The sequence below is a fragment of the Perissodus microlepis genome, chromosome 18, assembly GCF_051167445.1.
Source record: "Perissodus microlepis isolate ML-2025 ecotype Zambia chromosome 18, ASM5116744v1, whole genome shotgun sequence".
Lineage (NCBI taxonomy): Eukaryota > Metazoa > Chordata > Actinopteri > Cichliformes > Cichlidae > Perissodus > Perissodus microlepis.
In genome coordinates, this window is record NC_140478.1 from 22023180 (window position 1) to 22035660 (window position 12481).

A 12481-nucleotide genomic window follows, 5' to 3' on the forward strand; every position below is an offset into this window, starting at 1 on the left:
TATCAGCATGTTTGGCTACCAGTGGGACTGGGTCACTGTGTTTATTGATGATATTAATGCTATTGATGATAGAAGCATCCGGATGAACTCTCTGCTCAGATTTAACCAAATCCTGGAAAACTGATCGGACAGAGCTTCACAAATGGATAAAGTAAAGCTGTTGGTTATTTAAGATGTTCTTAAATAACCAAGTCAGTCAGCTGATCTAAACCCAACAGAGCATGCTTCTCACAAGCAAGCAGCAACTAATGGTGGCTGCTTTAAAGGCCTGGCAGAGCATTATTAGGGAATAATTACATGTGATGTACAAGGGTAAAAGTTGTGTTATTTCAATTGCTATCCAAGTATAAAAAACAATCCTTATATCCTTATATTAGTTTGTCCAGATTTTCCTGGAGCTGACCCAGTTAGAAGGTCAGATGAGACCCAACAGGCTTGACCATTACAGCTTTTAAACAGGAAGTTTACTTCACAAAAAAAGTGAGAGCTCTCCACTTTTGTATATTTATATCAATTTTAATAGCAACGAGACACATTAGTAAGACCAAAAGAAAAAAACACTTAAATGCTTGACCATAAACCATGTTCTCAAGCCATTAAATGCTTTTGTAATCTACAAAATATAAGTTAGCCATGCATTACGAGTTATGATTTACAAGCAAATGATAGAAATGCAGTGTAGCTCATTGAGCACACCCTGGACTTTGGTGTTTGATAAGGTTTCACAGTCTCAGCTCAGCTGTGGTAATAAAAGCTGATGTCCAGTATTTCAGGTACAAACTGAAATACTGGACTTACACTGTAACCTGGTTATGATGTTGAGATGTTTCTCTTTATTTGGACTCTTCACGTTTCTCTTGTCATCTTTGTTTAGATGTGAAACAAATATTTGCTCTGCTTTCAGGTATGTTTCTTTAATCTGAAATTGCTTGCAATATATTTTTTGTACATCCTGAGGAAATAAGGGGTATAACAGTGAGGGAGAGCACTCATGACTCGTGTAACCTCTGACAAATTGTGCAATGTTTGCTGTAGACGCTTTAAAATGTATGAATAAGAGTAATATAAATAAAATGCACCAATAAACATGTCTCCTTGATATCTTCTTGTAATGAAACTGTCTTCACAGTACTGTTAGTCATCGTCTCGTCTCATCCTGATGAGGAATTTAACAGTAATTCTGGTGAATGTGTTCCTGCTGACCTCAACTGTGATTTCAAAGAATTGTGGCGACGGCTCTGATGAGGAATTTTGTGGTATGTGGTCGTTCTACACAAGTTAAGCTGAAGCTTAAATTTATATTTTAGTGTCAGCTATTTAAAATTTACCAGACATTACTGGAGAAATTGTGATGTCCTTGTCTTATGCACACGGCCAGTTTAACATGTGTTGAGTAACTCGTGCATCTTTTAAGATTTATAACTCTTTGACTACATCATGATCATTATTTTGTACCTGTTGCAGTCTGTGAGAAATGTAAACACAATCAAAGCACAAATAAACAAATATAAGCGATCATGTGTTCTACTTACTGTTCTACTTTGAAGTGACTATTTTTCTTTTGACATGAGTAAATTTGTTCATTAATTTACAAACACTGGTCGTGAGATGCTATGTAAAAGCTTGACATCAGAACTTTTTCTTTGCACTTTTAGTTTGTAGCTTTCAATGATAAATCCATAATTTGATATATCATCTAAAAGGCTCATGCGACTTTGAGGATCGCTCATGTGGTTGGAAAGATGCTAGTCAGACCTCTTATTCCTGGAGAAGGCAGATGGCAAACATTACCTTAATACCTGGACAGGACCATACCACAGGAAGTGCATGGGGTGATTAGTATAACTTCCTGTCATATTGTTGATGGCACATTTTAAAGTGGATGCACAAACTACTGAGATCCATTTTTCATTTGATTATGAGATTTAGCCTGTTAACACTGGATTTTTTTTCTGATTGCCACAGGTCATGTAATGCATATAGATGGTAAGGAAGGAGGTGGGGTTTTTTCAGATGCTGATTTGGAATATTCTGTTGACCAGGGAGCTGCTCTGGGATGCCAGATTAGGTACTAAAAATTAATTATTAATATATGAGTCCCACAGCTGAGTTCCTGATTGATAGTGCATATCAGTATGCCCCAAGCCAGCAGTTATCTGTTTTTATGTAATCTGTCTGTTAATATGTTTCAGGTTTTGGTACCATATTTATGATCAAGAATCATCATCGCTCCCATCAAGATCAGCTCTTACAGTAAAAGTGATCAGAGACCACACTAAAACAGATTTACTGAAGATTTCTGGTGAAACAGATGGTTGGGAGAATGCCACAGCATTAATTGGGAATCAGCCAGGAGGATACAAGGTTAGCAAAGCATCCTGTAGACTTTAACCAATACACAGAAAGTAACAGCAAACATTTAATTAAGGTTAATATCTTTTTAGTTCCTCCCTCATATTATATTGATCTTTATCTGATCTTTAACTGTTTCATGTTCTTCTGGAACACCTCTGCATCTGGGGGAACAATAAAGCATTTTTTTCACTAAAAATGCAAAACCATAGCACTCAGCATTATGAAGATGCTTTTGTAAATTAAAATACACATCATAATTTCAGGTGAACTTAAGCAAACAGGCCAACCAGGTAAAATCTGGATGCTTTCCATTAATCAAAGCAACAAATGTATCAAAATTTAGATGTACATGAATGTCAGTGACCTAAAGTGTTATTAAAAAAAGAGATTACAGTAATACTAATTTTATGGCTGTTTGTTCTGACGTATCGACCAAAGTAGTTGTCATTGTTAAAAAATATGCCTTTAATTCTTTTAATTTAGTAATCTAATCTATTCTTCTCATTTTGTCATGTATGGACCCAATAGACATCTTTTCTACTTGTAAAAAATGTCAACATCCATCGGTTTTTTCAGCTATACTGGAACCTGTTTTAACCCAGTAGATGACATCAGGGTTTCAACCGTGTTTTCATGGCAAGATGAAAGTGTCATGTTTTCAGTAATGTCCTACTGTACTTAAAAGCAGCAGTGTACAAACAGTACAGAGAGTTTAAGGAACCATTTCTTCATTTCTGACCCTCTGCAATCATAACTAAGAGATTGTGGGGGGTGTCTTCAAAGAAATGCAGTAATCTTCTCTTATAAGGGTGAAAAAATACTTTCTAATTTTTGATTATGAATTTAATACTGACTTTTCAGAACAAATGAAGAGTAAAGTTCTTTTTCTTTTTGCAGCTACTGTTTTCATTCAGTCTTTCATTTTTGGAAAAAGTGGATGTTATGTTGGATGATATCAACTTTGAATACTGTAAAGAGGGGGAAATCCCAGCTGGAGGTACAGACAACCTTTCATGCGACTTTGAAAAGGATACCTGTGCATGGTACCATGACTACAGAGCCAGTCTCTTGTGGGAAAAGAGTAAAGGTGGATATGATCGCCCAACTGGGAATGGTGAGTAGCCTACTGAGCATTAACATATAGGTTTAATATTTTGGATCTTCCTGGGTGACATGGATTGAAATATTGTGATTAATAAATAATATTAAAGCAATCATGAAACTATATAGCAACACAGTTTAAGTAAACTATAAAACCATCCAGAGTACTATGCATGGCCTCTGATGTGTCTTTTAGGTCATGTGATCTTCTGTAGTATTAATAACGCAGTCATTATCTTAAATATCTGCTCACGTGTAAGATTTATGTATCATCTATTACAAATTGCAGTAAATTCAAGTGAGTGTATAACTTGACTTTTGCATCTCACTCATCACTTCAAAGTTTATGAGATTGCTCTGAGTGTGTCTCCTGTTGTGTTTTGTTTTTCTTCTGCAGGCTACTACATGCTCATAGAAGCTAAACGAAACCTAAACATCTCATCAGCAGCTAGACTCATTAGCTTTCCTCAACCTGCGGGTCAAGTGCTTTGTGTGAGTTTCCAGTACCACATATTTGGCAACAGCATTGGTACGTGAACCGCTGTCCCTAACTGCACTTGGAGGCAAATTTTATCTAAATGCACAGAGAGATAACAATATGTATTTTAAAGAATTGAGATACATTAAATGTATTTCTGTTCTCTCATCATCAGGCTCACTCAAGTTTATTGCAAAGCATTCTGGTGAGCCAGAGACAGTTATGTGGATGAGAAGTGGCACCCAAGGAAACAAATGGCATTATGCTGATCTTACCTTCAACAGTGACAAACCAATACAGGTATAACTGATGCTTTTGTAATTGTAATAGCTTGTTTGTTTGTCTGTTGGCAAAATCTTTTTCAAGAAATACTACTGGAAAAATATTTTGTGCAACAAAATCTGATGTATACCTGTTTTCCAGTTTATTATAGAAGCTGTTACAGGAGGTGAACAAGGGAGCATAGCCATTGATGACGTAGTGGTGTTCAGCGGCGAAAATGGTTCTTGTCCAGCAGAGAGAGAGTGCACCTTCCAGGGCTCCCTTTGTGGTCTGCTGCCTCACCAATCTGCAAACTTCAGCTGGGACCGGATCACCGGAGAGTCCCAACCAGCCCTCTCTTCAGGCCCCAGAGTGGATCACACACTGGGGACAGATCAAGGTATGCAAATGTTTAGAATAACAATATACGGTTGATTTTCAAAACCACACATATATTAAATGTTTTGTGTTGTTGGAATAAAGCTCAGTAGATCAGTTGAAGTGATATGATTCATCCTCTGGGGAGTATGAATGAATTACATTTTATCAAGGCCAAAGTCCACTTTATTGTCAGTATTTGTTGTTTCCTTTCCAATCTTGAAGTTTAAGGCAGGAATAGAGATGCAGTGCATGTGTTGTGTTTATTGGCACATGATACGTTTTCAGTAGAAATATTTGATCTTATTTGAAAGTACCTGCAATGTTTTTTTGAGGATGATGCATTGTCACACATGATATAGTTAGTGATTTAATAAACACGGTGCCTTTCCAAGCTAAGCAACCTGTGCACAAAGATAACTATGCATGTCCTCAAAATAAAGCAGAATGTATGATAACGCCACAAATTTTGTAGGTTATTACCTGAGCGCCCAGTTGTGGAGCCATCCTGTGGGGTCCAGAGGTGCAATGACGAGCGCGGTGCTCGAGCCTACCCCTTCAAAGGGGGAATGCCTACTGTTCTGGTACTACATGGAGGGAAGTGGCGTGGGAGAGCTAAATGTGTATCTTCAAACCCCCGACAGCCATGAAGATCCCCTCCAGCTCTGGACCAGAGCAGGTGATCAGGGGAAGCACTGGAGGCATGGAAGAGTGACACTTCTCAGTCCTCATAGCACATATCAGGTATGTACACATAAACACAATGTTTTTTGTTTTTTATGTCATTTGTATATATTTCCTGTAGTTTGTCTAATAATATAATATAAAATATATACTGTTTTGAGGTTTTTTCCTCTGGCACAATATTGTTACACTTCATCTAATACTATATATATATCTATAAAGATTGCCACTGTCGATTAGCTGATGTCAATAACCGATTAACTGATTTTTTTTAAATTATGTTTTCTCCTGTATGGCTTTTTCCTTGTGTCTTTGTTTTTACTATTTTGATGCAATTTGTCAAAAGTAATTAAAAAAAATAGACATTTTACATATTTCAAGGATAATGAAACACTTAAAAAACACTTACTTTCATCATTTTAGCAATTATACTTTAAAGGATGTCATGTAAAAGACAGAGCTATGACACGACATTTGTGCTTTTGAATTCGAGGTGATTTTTGAGGCGATAGTTGGGGATGAACCAAGAAGAGATATTGCCATTGACGACCTCATAGTCCTGAATGATGCATGTCCTCCGACGGGTAAGTAGCCACTGTAGATTTTAGATAACAAATCAATCGTAGTGTTTATTTGTTCGATTGATTTGATTTGATTACACTGTCTGTATCCAGCTGTATAATGTGTCTTTGTATTTCTTTGAAGGTTTTTGTGACTTTGAGAGGGACTTCTGTGGTTGGGTCAACAATCCTCCCCCAGAGTTTGGAGTCGAGTGGGATTGGCTCTCTAGCAAAAGTGATGGCTCAATGATTCCACCCAGAGACCACACCACAGGATCTGCTTTAGGTAAGTTACATGTCACACATGTACTTTAACTACAGGCTCACTTCAATATTACTGTTATAGCATTTGCTCTATAAGTGAAGATATCCTTCAAATTCTTAGGCAATGTCAGAAGATGCCACTTTTTAAAAAATAAATATGTTTTTCAGGCCACTTTGCATTTTTCATGGCATCCGATTCTGATAAAGAAGAAATTGCCCAACTGGAGAGTGAATCAATGGCAGCTGTTGACCAAGCTTGTCTGGAGATGTGGCACTATGTTGGAACATGGCTATCAACTAGTGAGTACAGTTTTTTTTTTTTACTTTATATTAATCTTATTATCTTATTATCTGCAAATATGTGGTGTGAACAACATAAGGTCTGCTTTTCTGCAGTCAAACATGAATAGTTATCAACTTTACAATAACTTAAAGACAGAAACTACCAACATTAATGTCAGTCACGCCATGTTAGTGTTAATTACACAGTGTAAGTCCAATGCCAGTCATGAAAAAACTCAATCCAGATCTTAGTACAGTTGTCAACATTGACATTGTAAGTGGAAAATTTATTTCAACCTGTCAAGAGATCAGTGAATCTACTGTAGTAACATGTGTCCATTAAGGAAAAATGGGGATACAAAATAATAGCATCAATGTAACTACTAGCAGCCATAAATTGAAGTAGCAAAAGCATTTGTGTGCAAATTAGCATGCAGTTGAATCTTCACTTACATTCATTAAAAAACCCAAACAAAAGTCTTATCATTAGTGGTGCTTTGTGTTAGAAAATTGCTGTCTCTTGTTTTTATTACCTTATTTCCTTGTCGTTGTGATCCATTCTCAGCTGTTATTTAAACCCCTAAATAAACTGTCATATGTTGATTATTGAGGCATGGATCCGATACAGACAAGTGAGGCAGAGCCATTTATTGAGGCTGAAGTTAAAGTCAAAAACAGCACACTGAAGTTGTTCAACCAACTCTAGGAAAAGAAAAATGAGAGGAAAGACTGTTTATACACATGAAGGGGGGTGGAAATACCAAAGTAACAAGTCACAGCTGCAAATAGTCAAGACAGCAGGGGAGGGAGCAAAACACAAAACCAGGCACAAGAGTTAACTAATTAATAAAGTATAACCAGTAATGAATGCAGAGACAAAGAAATAACTCCTCTGTTAAGCATCGCCTCAACAGAAGGGATAGCACGGGAGAATGAAACAAAGGGAAACTAGTAAGGGAAATAATAAACTCCATAATGAAGAAACAAATAAAGGCTCCAAATACTAAAATAATAATAAAACTTTAAATAACTTATACATAAATAGTAAACATAACTAAGAACCAAACAGAGAACCTCTAATAACAAACATAGTATAAACAAAGAAATAACACTTAATTATTCTCTTGATGACCCAGGCCCTTCAGCCATTACACTGACGGTGTTTGTCAATGAGCCTGCTGGACTGCGTGCTGTGTGGAATACAAGTGGATTTTCTAATAACAATTGGATCAGAGACAGGGTGGATTATAGCGCATCAGGCCCTCACCAGGTAAGAATTGCATCATTTTTGATGTTGATTTTCTCATGAAAATATTGACCAATGATAAATCAGCGCAGAGTTTTAAACTTCTATTGTTCTTTATCGCAGATTATTTTACAAGCCAGGTGTCCCGCCTCAACAGATGACAGCTTTTCCCTGGATGACGTTCACATAATCAGGAACATGTCTTGTGATGACCTCATTCCAACCACTACACCATACCCAACCACCACCATGACCAGTGCTCCTGCCTCTGCCATGGACTGCACCTTTGAAGAAGGTAAAAGTGCGAAATTTACCAGAAATTTAGCAGAAATAGCTTTATTTGTTAATAGTATGCTACAAAAGGAAATGCCATTCAAGTTCTTATGATTACTGGCATTAGAGCTTACAAATCATGGTCATGATAATGAAAATGTTAGACATAAAATGACCTTTAAGAGCTTTTTCCACAACTAAAAGCTCATAATCATTGTCATTGTGTTTTTCTTTTAATCATCAGTGACTTTGAAATATATGGACACAACTTAGCTCAATGAACAATAAAGAAATATAAATGAATTTACAATATTTGTTGGTATTATTGGTATCCCATCTCCTCCATGCCCAGTTCAAAACACCGGGCTTCATAACATGACGTCGCTAAGTATGCAGTGGCTACATCCATCACTATATATGATCTATAACATATATAGTTATATAACTATAACTATATATGATCTATCTATAACATTTTAAAATATTATAGATATGAATATGTAACCACTCCTACATGCATTTTTCTCAATTTGAGTATGTCAGTTTTTTCTTTCCTGCTCATGTACTTATATAGTGTTTTAATACTCTCTTGTAAAAACAGGTCTGTGTAACTGGGTCCAGGAGGCCAATCATGATTTGAACTGGACTCTCAGTATTGGACTTCCAGTTGAGCGACCATGGGATGGACCTCAGTATGATCATACTGTTGGGAATAATGAAGGTATTCATTATTGACACTAATATAAGCACAGAAGCAGTGCATTTATAACAGAAGTCTAGTGACACACCTTAGCTGAAAAATAATGAACAACTTTGATACCCAATTATCCTTCGTCTTGTTTTTCTAGAGAAAGTCTTTCTTTCTTTCGTCTTCTTCTTTTTTTGGCTGTTCCTTGTAGAGGTCACAACAGTGTCTCATCTGCCTTCAACTCACTCTGTCCTTACCATCCTCATCTGTCACATCAACCTTCTGCATGTCATCCTTCACTACATCACTACTTCTCTTTCTGTTATTCTCCCGTTTAGAAGCTCCATATTCAACACCATTCGGTCAATATATCCACTATCCCTGTTCTGCAAATGTCCAAATCATGTCAGCCTTGCCTCTCTAGGTTTTTTGTCCAAGCTGATCAACCTGAACCATCCATCTGATGTACATATTTCTAATCTCGTGTATCACTCCCAGTGAAAATCTTGGTACCTTCAACTCAGCCTCCTGTCTTCTTGTCAGTTCCACCATCTCAAACCATACATGATTACATCATACATCTCACAACCAACTTGTAAAGATTTCCTTTCTCTCTTGTTGCTTCTGTCACCTCTGACACCCATCTCCATCCACTCCACCCTGCCTATACAGTATTCTCCTGTTTTCACAACAGTCCGGCCTTTTATTCTCATCTTCATCCATTTTCCCTTCTCTATCAAGGTTTCTTTCTACTTATTAATGGATTTGGATCTAAGGATGGTGAAAAAGCAGTCATCTCTGTTCCTGTCATTACTCGTGCATCACCAATCTGTGTTGATTTCTGGTATCACATGCTCGGGCCTTCAGTGTCAAACCTGGATCTGCTGGTTCAAACAGTATGTAACCCTTTTAACACAACTGAACCTTCAGTTTCAGGCTGTGCTTTATATCATCTTCAGATTTCTTTACATTCCTTTACATAATTTTTTCTAGCAATCATCTGAAGTCTTAGTTTGGACTCGTCGGGGAACGCAGAATCCAGAGTGGATGAATGCGAAAGTAACCCTCAGCATGAATGACATAGTACAGGTAAACCTCACCTTGCCATAAAAATGTCAGTCAATTTTCAAGTTATTTTTTAACTTCTGACTCTGAATAGAAATGTCTCTAATTCAGAAACATTTAATGTAGCACTTTGGCAGCATTAAACTTTGCATCATCCTTAATTCACAGATTGTGTTTAGTGGTCAAAGAGACACCAGCAGTCAAGGATTCATTGCTATTGATGATGTTAAAGTTAGAGAGGGGGCCTGCAGTAATCACGGTATGTAAACATTAACTCAGTTATCATCAAATAATATCAAATCAATATCAAATAAATAAATAAAATAAAACTTTGCAACCTTTTTGTTTTAAACATCATTTAGATGCGTGTGGGTTTGACTCGGACTTGTGTGGCTTTGAGAATGATGTGAGTCATTTGGGTCGCTGGATTCGCAGAAAAGGAACAAAGCATCATGTGGATCACACATATGGAACTGAGAATGGTGAGTGCTGAACTGTGGCACAGTGCCACTGCACAATGCGGGATTAACAGAGCTGAGCAGTCATGGTCTCACTCCAACAGGACAATATTTATGCTGTAACTATAATGGTAATATATTGTAAGTCCTAAGTTTGTCCCTTGATATCAACTTGTGGATCAGAGCTCTACAATAATAAGTCACAATAAAAATGCGACTCATCATCTTGTAAAATAATTATCAAGAAGGAGTATGTTGTATAATGTAACACATTGTTTTAATGCGAAAATACTGCATAGCTTTATTACTCAATCCAATCATCTGTATTTGATGTGTCATATCTAATATTTCATACAACTCTATTTTAAAAAAGGATTTTGTTACTTAACAGGCCTGCAGGATTATCGAGTTGTAGGCTCTTCTTTTAGCTAATCCTCTGCAGTGTTTGACACCTTTTAGATGGCAGCTAAAGCTTAGACGGCTGTTACAGACAATATAATACAATACAATATTTTACCACTGAAGCAGGAATGTTATAAATTGCCATAAGCTGATTTTCACAATCAGTCATATGAGTTCAACAAATTCTCTGAAAGTAGCCGCATTGCTCTCTGCCTCAGATTTTAGTCATCGTTTCTCAGAAATGTCCCAGTCAACAGTCGTCTTTGCATTTTTGTCAAAAAACAAATTTTGTTTTTATAGGTTTCTACATGATGGTAACATCAAATTCTACACAGGATGAGATCACTGAGCTGTTCACACCAGATTTACCTTCAGCTAAAGAAATGTGTGTGCGCTTCTGGTGAGTTCAAAGATCCATCACAGATTTACAATTGGAGGTTGAAGACTGGTGCACATTTTACTGTACATTTAATGTAAATGTACTATTTTTAGGTACTGGTTACCCACAGACTCCTCTAGCAACCTCGCTATCCATATAAGACAAAGCGCAGAAGTTGGTGATGTCCTCTGGCAGCAGACTGGAGGGCTCTCTACAGGGTGGGAGGTGGCAGAGGTCACAGTGTCATCACCTACAAAATTCAATGTAAAAGCATTTGTTTTCTTTTCTGACAATCAGACAGTCTTATTCTTCCAGTATGTTTCATTTTGTATTTTTCTTTATCTTCTGTGGGAATTCTACCTAAAACAGCTGTGTTGCTTGATCAGGTGGTGTTTAAGGCTGTTCATGTGCATGGCACGAATAACACAGTGAAAATTGATGACTTTTCTGTGAGGGACGGAGCCTGTAGTCCTCCGGGTAGCTGTGACTTTGAGTCTGGACAATGCACCTGGGTCAACATCCTCCAAGAAGACGGACATGACTGGGTGCTGGCCAGAGGAGGCTTCCACGGTCCACCAACAGACCATACCACTCAGACCCCGGAGGGTACGGCCTTAAACAAGGATTACTGAGTCAAGGTTTTAGCCACAAAAATGTGATATACAGGGGAAAAAAACTAGATAAGCCAACAGTTCTCTTTGATACATTTGGATAAAGATTCTTACATGTTGGGTTGGTTTTCCATCGTCTTGCAAGACTTGCTACAGGACTTACAAGGATTTATATGACCTCCATTGCATTTTAGTCTGATGATATCAGCTTTTTGAGCCTTTTAGGGAGATTTGCATGCACATTTTGCATATTTGTGCATATTGAATAAAACAATCAAGAAACCACTCTTGGTTTAGAAAGTATTTATTTTGGTTCAAATTCTAGTGGCTGACAGCTCAGTTTTTCATTGATATCCGCATTGGCATAGACAGTATTCAGACTTATTTAAAATACATTTAAATCCTTAAAACTGCACTGACCAACATTTTTTATTTGCTTACATATTTTATGTATAATATTAAAGTGGTGAATCTTGGGATTCCCATCAGCTCTGCACTACTTAAATGTCTTCTAGCTGACACTAGCGTTACGGTTTAGGCTCACCCTTACTGCTCTTATCTGCCTTACAAATAGCTAAAGCTAAACACTCAGAAAGTCAACCAATGGTGTGGATTTCAGTTCCCAGTGAACATTTTGTCTTTGTTTGAAGTTTCAAAATGTGACAGATGGTGTGAATCATCTGAAACTTAGTTAATTATAATCAAAAACTGCTGATGTTGCAACCTGATGATGTTGCAACCTGATCTATGTGAACTGAAGTTAATTTTTAACTGACATAACATAGTTACTTGAAACATACTTCTCTTTTTTTATCCCTGACTTATGTCCTGTTGCTGACCTAACCTCTTCCCTGACTACATGTAATGTTTCTAAATTCTAGATGCTCTCTATTTATAAATATCTAAACCGTAACAACTGCATTAATATCATTAGAAACTAATATGTTTAATCTTTTAACATTTATCCTGGTGTACCCCAAGTCTGAATTATTAAAA